At 41.7% G+C, this 10,287-nt stretch overlaps 1 long non-coding RNA gene across 2 annotated transcripts in view; it reads right to left on the reverse strand.

Annotated features, from left to right (window-relative positions):
• Positions 1-9,894, reverse strand: part of LOC127571733 (uncharacterized) — a 35,318-nt gene extending 25,424 nt beyond the window's left edge. For both annotated transcript variants that reach the window (XR_007956503.1, XR_007956504.1), the window contains exon 1: positions 9,816-9,894. This is a non-coding gene — a long non-coding RNA (uncharacterized LOC127571733). The remainder of the gene's footprint in view (positions 1-9,815) is intronic.
• Positions 9,895-10,287: the final 393 nt, after the last annotated feature.

A 10,287-nucleotide genomic window follows, 5' to 3' on the forward strand; every position in this document is an offset into this window, starting at 1 on the left:
TGTAACTTCTTAATTATTACTCTAGCTAGGAGAGGATCACCAGCATGGGCGCTGCTGTGAAGTCTTTTTCTACTTCTTTCTTCTTATGTAGCAAGAGAGGGTGAGAGTTAATGCCTGCATGTGTGGGCCTTCTGCTTACAAGGCACAGACTGAGTCTGAGCATGTGTAAGATAGGGAAGTGTGGAAGGGAAAGGAGGGACTTTTGTGTGAAGTGATGAAAGAACCATGACAGGCATTCCTGAGTCTATAAAGGCTATCGTATGACTAATGGTTACTGTGAACAGATCATGAAAGAGGTGAGTACATGTTTGGAATGGGAATTAAAGGTGTCCTAATGTGTGTTTGTGACGGTGGGGAAGGATTTGATGCAGGTGAGAGAACTGTTTGGAGGTGCATTAGGTTGGAAATGACATTTGGCTCATGTGTTTGAGAGAGATGAGAAATGAACAGGTGCCTTTACCTTTGCTACTCTTGTGAGTTCACTGGAAGATTCCTGCTCTAAATCAGAGGTGATCCACTTGAAGCTGCAATCCACTAGTACTGGAGATGGCATGATGGAAATCTTTATGCTTTCATTGGGAAAAAATCTTCCAACTTCATCTCAATTTGGTTGGCATGGACAGGTTGAGCTGAAGGATCCGTTTCCGTGTTGCATTGGCTCTGTGACTCTGTCTCACTGGTTCCCTTCATCTGCAAGGAGGTCTCAAAGAATCTGAGGGCTCAGAAACCTTCCTCCTGAACAGAATACAACTTTGCCTCAAAAAGTACATTTCTGCTTTCAATGTGCCTCCAAATACAGGTAGGAAGTTATGTCCAGAAAGTTGGTGGGTTTGCTGTCCTCAACATGATCAAGGATAGCTGTCAATCAAATGTTAATGAAAAAAATAACATATTGTGAGTCTGAAATCTGGCCTGCAACCCACAGCTACCTGTCCCAACAGACCACCGCAAAGCTCCTAAGTCCTTTTTTGATTTCTGAGCTGAACCCTGTTCACAGCTGTAACTATAGCTTATTGTTTCTCCTGCAGCAATGAAAAGGTTTACTTTTGTATCAGCGCAAGAATAATAGTAATTTACTTGTAAATATCTGCAAGGTGTCGCTGGGATAACAATGCAATGAGGCAAAGAAAACAGCGTGCTTGTTGCATCTCTAGTGTAGATCTGAATATCTCTAGTTCTTTGTCTTGGTGATAGTAGCTGGATGGAGTTCTTCAGAAGTCCATTACACCTTTCCAGCCTGTCTTGGGTTATGTGAATGGCTTGCTCCTTCACAGGGCTCTGTGCCAGGGAATCCTGACCCAAGCCTGGTGCCAACATTCAGTCCAAGGAATGAAGCATAGTTGAAAACGCCTCTTCCACCTTGGTAACACTATGCTATGCCAGGGCTATTACAGGCATTGGTTTCATTTAGGAAGACCATAGAAACCTTGATGCAACATAGAGAAGAAAGAGACACCTTCAAAGTCATTGGATCTCAGTGCAGAAGAACATGGAAGCCATTGCTTCCTCAAAAACAAACCTTATTTCAGTCATTTATTTTTATTAACTTTAATTTACAAGACACATTTATAAAATAGAGAATGAATGGAATGGGATTAGTTCATTCACAAGAAAAATTCCAGGAGCTGCCAGGACCGTCAGCTCTCCACTAACATTGAAACCTTTACTGACATTTGTTTTTCCTTCTTCCTGGCCAAGAAGTGATGCAAGAACTGCCAGTCTAGCTGAGGTCTGTCGGCACCATGTCATACTCAATGGGCACCAGTCTGTGTCTGTACATATAACATAATGCTGTTATTAATTTCAAATGGTACTACTTCCTACAATAAAATTCAATTGAGAACTGCAGAGATTTTTCAATTGAAAATATATATTCAGTGCAAATTTATTTCTCCAATTATATTATTAAAGGCTATGAATATTGGCAAACATAGAAATAAATCTGGAACCAATCACATTGTAATGCAGCCTGAGCAACACTGGAGATTCAAAACTGAAAAGTAACGTTGGGTTGATTCAGGTGTTAAAACAAAGTACTAAATAACTTATTAATGAGGCTCATAAAAATGCCTTTAACCAATGTGGTGTTGCAATAGATTTGAGGTAAGAGAGAATTGTAAAAAAATATTTGTGTTGGGTGGAGCAATTTTCAGCCATGACCTTGTGCCCTATTTTCACTTTAAGTCTGCAGATTGCTAGATGGGGAACCACTGCTGAATTTACTGTTAGCCCTCTTGAATAACCAAACCTAGAATCCCACTCTAAAACCTGTATGAATTGGGTGGGGTTTTCCCCCGAAGTCCTGCAGACTAACCAAAAGTTCTTAACCGGACTGTCAGAAGCCACAACACGTAAATTAAGTAATTTAAAAAAAAAGAATTTATGTTGAACAAGGAGTAGAAGTGCCACTGCTAACTCCACAACAGCACCATAGGCTGTGGCATACCAAAACAGTATGTTTTATTATGGTACACACATCATGCCATTTATTACTTTGAGAAAATAATGCTTTTTATAGTTTTTTTGGTTTAGTTATTTACTGGATAAATGTATGAAACATATTTATAACTCAGGGACTGAATGGAATGTGATTAGTTCATTGAAAAAGAAAAACCTAATGAGATAAACCTTACAGCTCAGAGCTCACAGCTCAGCGTGGGATATCCTCCGTTTATTTTACTAAGCCAGAATATTTAGGCATTCTAACATTATTAATTTTTGAGGTCATTAACTTTGTTAACATTATCGTTTTGAAAATATTGTGCTTCCTTTAACACTTGTAGTGTTAATGGGCCCTGCAGGTATTGGAAATACAGAGTGGCTGTGTTCCCAAAATTATTTAATTACAATATACATATGAACATACACACAAGCCCATTAGGTGTGAAGTACCTATAAATAGCTTGCTGATTACTGGAGTGTTTCAACATTTATCATTATGTGGGGTTCCTGTCAAATTTGGAATTGTAAAGCAACATTTCCAAATTAGGATCTCTTGTACTCAAAGAGTTAATTATAGATAGCTAATTGGGCATAGAGGTGGCAAATTCCAATAGAAATAACAACATAAAACTTGTCAAAAAGCTCCAGGAACACACCTTCAACATACAACAGAGCATTGTACAAAATGCAGTTTGACCACCAGAAGATTTATGGCATGTTGATACAACTGATGTTAGAAGGCTAACTTAGCCAAAATACAATTTCGAGATCAAAATCAGGCCATCTACATTCAGAAGACCTGATGCTCTTAAATGCACTGATCACAATATAAATGCTAGATGTAAACAGAAGGGTTGTACTTGACAATGATTTACACAAGAATCAGTTTAATTAGACCCTCTATCTCCACCTTCACCGCCAACTTTAACTGAACACTTGTGCTGTGAGTGCTTATGCAGGTGGACAGTACTGTCAAAATGACTATTGTGTATATGTTGTGTTTTCATCATTCAGCATTCAGATTTGTCAAACTGTTTAAAAATGTGCCAGTCAAAAGAAGAAATGCCAGATGGAACAGGTTTGCTTCAAACCTTGCTTTGGGCACTGCAATCACACACAGGCCACAGTCTTATTCTTGATGAAGTCAGTGACGAGGTGTCACTGCGGGGAGTCACAGCCTGTGCTTTCTTATTTCACTATGAGCTTTTTGTTACTGAAACCATTTTCCAAACCAAAATGCAGCATTCCTGAACTGATAACTGAGCACTGGAAGAGTTACACATTAACAAGGGCTGTCCAAGGTGCAGTCAAAGAGTTAAATATGTTTTATAGGTGTTACTGTTTATATATATTGTAAGCAAGTGTCAAACAGAAATCAGTGGAAAAAAAACTGAACAAACTCAAGTCATTTATCACAGGCCCAACTAGAAACACTGAGGACCCATTACTGCCAAAACAAAGCACACGTAATGAAGCAACCTGAGCTCCCTTTTAGTAAAATCAAAACACTAGAAATTAAAGCTTTGGTGTAAAAATTTCTTGTTCATCGTCAAGATATCAAATAACTTAATAAATTGTGAATTCACAGCAAAAGACTATTAGTTACGGTCTCAGAATTTTCGTGATGTTTCAGTATTTGTTTCTGATATTTAAAAAAAATACATGTGTAATCTGTACTAAAGAGATATGTATTTGCCCTGTAAACAAAAATTCCCCTGGATCCTTCTGCCATTTATTCTCATCCTCTGTTACAAACATTGAGCACAAATGGCAATAACTAGTGGTACAGCACTGAGGCCCGACACTGTATGGTGCTGATTGATACTCACACAATCAACAGTACAGCAGCTGAACTTGGCCAGTCATTAGAAGTGAAGCTCTGCCTAGATTCTACATACCACCTCCCTCACCCTTCCCATCCCACCCATTTTCCAGTATGTTGCTTTGAAATTCTTACTTCCTTACAATGTAGAAGTGAGTGCTCAGTCCATTGAATTTACACCAGCTCTCCACAGCAATCCCTTCAATCTCTTTGCCCCTCTTATTTTCCTGCAAACTTTTCTCTCACACCATTCACATCCTCCTCCCAATTTTCCTACGACCCACTTACTCTACGGCCTATTTGCACGAGTCAATTCACCTAACAACCAGCATATGGGGTGTGGGAGGAAACCAAAGCATTGAGGAAACCCATGTAGTCACCAGAAGAGTGTGCAAGCTCCACGCAGACAGCACCAGAGGTCAAAGTCAAACCTGGGTCACTGGGGCTGTGCAGCCCTATGCTGGAAGTCTAAGGTAAAGCGGTAAATGCTGGAAACACTCTATGCATGTATGCTCCAACATGGTATTTTGCCATGTTTCCTCCGATTGTTAATGCAACCCACTAAGATTCAGCTTCTGTCACATGATGTGATTTAGTGGTACAAAGGTGGACATAAAGCTCCTTTGGTGGTTAGGGGGAATTAGTTCCCCTAAAAGCCAACTCCCTTTAATCTCTCACCATTAAAAAAAATTCTACCAAAGTGGATGACCTCTTATTTTTCCACATTATATTCAATGTGGCAGGTCCTTACTCTTTCAGCTAGTCTATTTCCTCCTGAGGCCTCTCCGCAATTTCCTCAAGCCCATTCTGCCATGCAGCTTTGTATAATCTGCAAACTTGGATGTTTAACACTTGGTCCTGTCACCCCAATCTATATCATGTAATATATCCAAGTTTGATATTGACTGGGAAAAGCTGGGGCCCAAGCACTGATCCTCTGAGTGCCCCAGTAGTCACAGCCTCAAAACCCTAAAAGTTAAAAGCCTAAAAGCCTAAACAGCCTAAAGGTTACCCACTTATTCCAACCCTCTGTTTTTTGGCTTATTAACCAATCATCAATTCATGTCAATATGTTTTCTTTGATCTCATGTTTTCTGAGTTTGTTTAATAACCTCTGGTCTGGCACTTTATCAAAAGCCTTCTGAAAGTCCAAATACACAATGTCCAGTGGTTCTCCCTGATATATCTACTACCTCAAAAAACTTGAATAGGTTTGTCAAACATTATTTCGCTTTCATAAATACCATGCCCAATCCTATTAATATTTTCAAAGTATCCAGTTACCACTTCCTTAAATAACAGCTGTTGGCATTCTCCCTACTCCTGATATTAGGCTAACTTCTACTGTTCCCCTCCCTCCTTAAATAGCGGGGTTACATATCATACCTTCCAATGTATGGGATCCATTCTGGAGTCTGTGGAGTTTGGAATGACAACCAGTACATCTAACCACCTGCTTTAATGGGGCTGAAAGGTGATAAATCCCCAGGATTCGATGATCTGCATCCCAAGGAAATTTATCACATTTCAATCCTATTACTTTCCACAATACTTTTTTTCAGAATAGCTAATTTCTTTCAGCTCCTCATTTATTTCAGACCCATTGTTTTCCACTATTTCCAGGAGGTTTTCTGACTTCTTTTGTGAAGACAGATACAAAATATTTGCTTAATTTCTCTGCAATTTCCTTCCCCTCAATATAATTTATGTTTGTAAAGCACCCCAATAACTTGCATTAATCATAAGAGCTTTCAAAGGTTTGGACCAGGTCACAAGCTTTGGGTGGCACCATCTTTGAGACTGGGGGCTTTGGGGGGGAAAGAGAACAGTCAGTGGGGGCCCTGAAGAGGGCAAATGGTAGATTAGGAAACTGAAAGTGAATGTAAAACAGTAAACAAGCAACGGATAACTTTAAATGAATTAATACATAGCTAAGAACAAAATTTGCATCTTAAGCAGTGGTCCAGGTGGAAATGGGGATAGTGTGGCCTCACTCTGGGTGAGAGCAAGTGGCTGGCATCTGGAGAGTGGCGGGAGTAGGGGAAGAATGGAAAGGACAGGGCAAGGGCTAAGAAAGAATGACATCTGAAAGGGGAGGGAGCTCTGAGAGCGGGAAAGACTGAGGGAGGTAGTTAGGGGAAGGATTACAGAAATAGGCACACTAAAGGAAGTGGGATTGAAGTAGGAAGGGAGTCATGGTTGGGGCTGGAATGTGAGCAATAAGGGCCGAGGAAGAGGACGTGGGCAACATCATATGTGTCTGTGTCTACGCGTGTGTGTGCTTGTGTGTGATCAGAGTGTATCTATTTGTGTTTAGGGTGAGTGTATGCATGTCCATGTACATGTGCGTGTTGAGTCTGTGCAGTAGAACCTGGTCTCCAATCATCATTGGATTACAGCAGCCGCCCTAGGTCAAAAGATTCACCCACAGGCATCTCCACTCCTCTGAGCTAGAGTGGAGGCAAGCTGTCTTCAACCCAAGCGACTGCCGGAGAAGGATTTGTTGTAAACTATGTAATTGTTCTTTAAATGGTAGCCATTGCTTGTTTACTGTCAAATATTCCAATGTAGCTTCCCAGTCTGCAATTGCCAACTTATACCTCAGACCCTTGTAGCTTGTTTCGTTTAGATTTAAGACCCTGCTATCAGGTTGAACAAAATTCTTATATGATTTTGTATTAAATTCTATTATATTAGGATCACTTTTCCCTAAATTTCCCTAAAGGTCTTTAACTACCAAATTATTAATTAACTCATTCTCATTGTACAATATTAGGCATAAAATAGTCATTTCTGTTGCTGGTTTTATATGTTGTGTGTGTGTGTGTGTGTGTGTGTGTGTGTGTGTGTGTGTGTGTGTGTGTGTGTGTGTGTGTGTGTGTGTGTGTGTGTGTGTGTGTGTGTATTGATTCCAAAAGCTATCTCTTACACATTTCATGCCTTTGCTCTCCAGTATTACTGCTAATTTGGTTTGCCCAGTCCACATTTAAATTAAAGGACTTTGTTCTATGCACCTTCAATTTCCTGATTCATATGTCCTTCTTGATTTTATGAGCTCTGATCCTCCCTTTCTATTGCCTTTATCCTATACCTCATTATCAAGGGCTCTGGTCTTCCATTTTGCCTATATCTTGGGGTGGCTGATTGGAGGATGATTGGGAGGTGGGGGGGGTGGTGTGGTTGTTCAGTGATCAGGAGTAGATGGAAAAAGTGAGTCAGGGGAATTGATTGGGAGCTGGGGAAGCGATTGAGAGTTGGCTGATGATTGGGAGCTGAGGGGCTGATCTGGAGTTGGGGTACAATCAGGAGTCAGGGGCTTGGGTTTTGGGTGCACACAGCCTGGATCAAAACCAGTGTGGGGTTGGGCATGGATATAAAGATAGTTGGAGAGTCTTAGTTTACATGGAAGCGTAGTGCTAATAAAATGTGGTTGTTCTGGGAGTGGCCACTGTTAGTTGTGGTTAACAATTGCTCTGGAAAAGCATGATTCAATTTCCTGTGCAATAGTTTGAAATACTGCTTGCAAAAGGGCATTACTGAAGTGTACTGGTTGCATTACACGTGTGTGGGTGAACATGACCAGATATTTCCAAATTTCCATATTGGATCCAACTGTATTGAAAGAAATAGCATGATGGGATCCAATAGCTCGGTCAAAAATTGCGAGAATGAAAGTAGGGGGCTCATTATAATACTTAAAATAACTCCTGTAAGTGGATTGGCTCTCATCCCTCTTCTTTATACTGTACGTGGCTGTGCTGCAGGCAGGATCAATTCCTGTTGTAAATCTTTTGCATTTTAACCTTTGACACAATAACAACCCACTCATTTTGTCAAATTAAGATCCATCCCACACCAACAGAGTCTGAACCAGGAGAGAACATTTAACTCCAAATATCAAATCCTATACTGAAAGTACAGAAGGAAAAAGTAAGAGAAGGAAAGGAAGTTGGAATTAAGAGAGAAGTAAATGAGTTAGAAAGATAATGGGAAAAGAAAATATTTTAAAAAGTTGTGATTGGCTGTACCTTTATGACAGTGCAGTAGTTTAACCCAGATGCTTTTGTTTGATCCTTTCACCTGAAACTTTGATTAGATTACTTGTTCAGGTACTTTCTGCTTCCTCTAGGTATTCATTTTGGAAGGGGGGGGTGGAGGGAGGGAGGGAAGGAAGGAAGGAGGGAAGGAGGGAAGGAAGGGAGGGAAGGAAGGAAGGAAGGAAGGAGGGAGGGAAGGAAGGAGGGAGGGAAGGAAGGAGGGAGGGAAGGAAGGAGGGAGGGAGGGAAGGAAGGAGGGAGGGAGGGAAGGAGGGAGGGAAGGAAGGAAAGGAAAGGAGGGAGGGAAGGAAGGTAGTTAGATAAATAGATAGATAGATAGATGGTTATAAGCAGGTTAAGGAGCCAATAGATGAATGATCTTTGAAAAACATTTTGGTTCAGACTACTACACTGCAGCAAAGTCAGAGTGGAGCACTACTTCAATGAGTTCAATACCGACCTTGAGTGCTGTCTGTGTGCAGTTTGCATGTTCTCCCTGTGACTGTGTGGGTTTCCTCTGGGTGCTCTGGTTTCCACCCACCTCCCAAAGATGTGTAGGTTAGTAGGTTAATTGGCTACTGTAAATTGCCCCTAGCATGTAGGTGAGTGGGAGAATCTGGGGGGAGTTGATGAGAATGTGGGGAGAATGAAAAATGGGATCAATGTAGTGTTAGTGTAAATGGGCGGTTAATGGTCAGCATGAACTCAGTGGGCTAAAGTTTCCATACTGTGTGACTCTATGAATTGCAATGAAACTATATAAGAGGCACAATATACAAAGGTAAATTTTGATCAATAGAATGGGACCTTGAGAAGGTTCAAGGACATAAAGTTCCTGGATTCACTTAAGGCACGGTTAGATGGTTCCATGCACTGGCAGGACTTTTTTTTGGATACATTGATAGAATAAGCAAAATTATGGTCCTAGATTATTATGTGAGAAAGGAACCAAGGGAAACAGCAAGCAAAGACGTAACTCCATTTCGAAGAATGGAATTAGAATGGCAGACATAAATACTTCTTTAGTGAGTATTTGATGAAAAGTATGATTGCACTTTGATGAGTTATTTCATGGTACTGAACCAGGAGACTGTTGGGAAGGGGAGCCGGGCAACTTACAATGATTCAGAAGGTAGGAGGGTTGGGGGTGTCTCTCTAGTTGGTGGAGAGGGGAGGTGGCAGAGGGTGGGGGCAGATTTGTGAATGGGGTGGCGATTGGGTCGGCAGAAAACAGTGGGTTTGGTGACACAGGAGACAGCAGATGATGGAATCTGGAGCAACAGTGGCTCTGGTGTTGGGTCCGTTGAGCAGATCCGTGGCCGGAGGGAGATTTAGCAGTCAGGGGGTGGGCAGGTCGGGGGTCAGATTGGGTGGTTGGGTCAGGTTGCGTCGGCAGATCGGTGGCTGTGAGTGGGGTTGTTGAGGACTGCGGTCCTGCTAAGAATCAGGAGAGAGGTGGGTGGGTGTGTGTGCAGGGCAGAGAAGGGAGAGTAGATCACTCGAAAGGGACCTACCTGAGGCCTGTTGCCAGCTCTGGATGGGCGTCTGCTTTGGCACGTCCCCTTTAAGTGGCACTGAAGCAGCGCGTACTCGCACTTGGCGCCTGCTTCTGCATGAGTGCGCTGGCTGTAAACATCATGAAAAAGGCAGGCATGTGTTGCGCGCCGTTGGATGCCATTGCGCATGCCCAGGCTTCTCTGTGCGTGAACATGACAGATGCACCGAGAACAGTAAACCATGCAAACTACAGTAAGTCCCCGCTTTCCCATTACATCTTATTTTTCACAGAAATTAAGTCGTGAGCCGCACAGAAACATGCCACTAAAGGTTTCAGTTTCCAGGCATGTGCCTTTTACCTGCCACTGCGGATATGTCCTATAGTAGGACAAAACTTGTGTGAGAGTCTGTATTAACACTCAAATACAATTCAGATTATTGTCTGAATTTCCAAATGTGCCAAGGGCAATTCCTTTGAAGGGCCATTAA

Source organism: Pristis pectinata, chromosome 6 (genome assembly GCF_009764475.1).
Source record: "Pristis pectinata isolate sPriPec2 chromosome 6, sPriPec2.1.pri, whole genome shotgun sequence".
In the NCBI taxonomy this organism is placed as follows: domain Eukaryota; kingdom Metazoa; phylum Chordata; class Chondrichthyes; order Rhinopristiformes; family Pristidae; genus Pristis; species Pristis pectinata.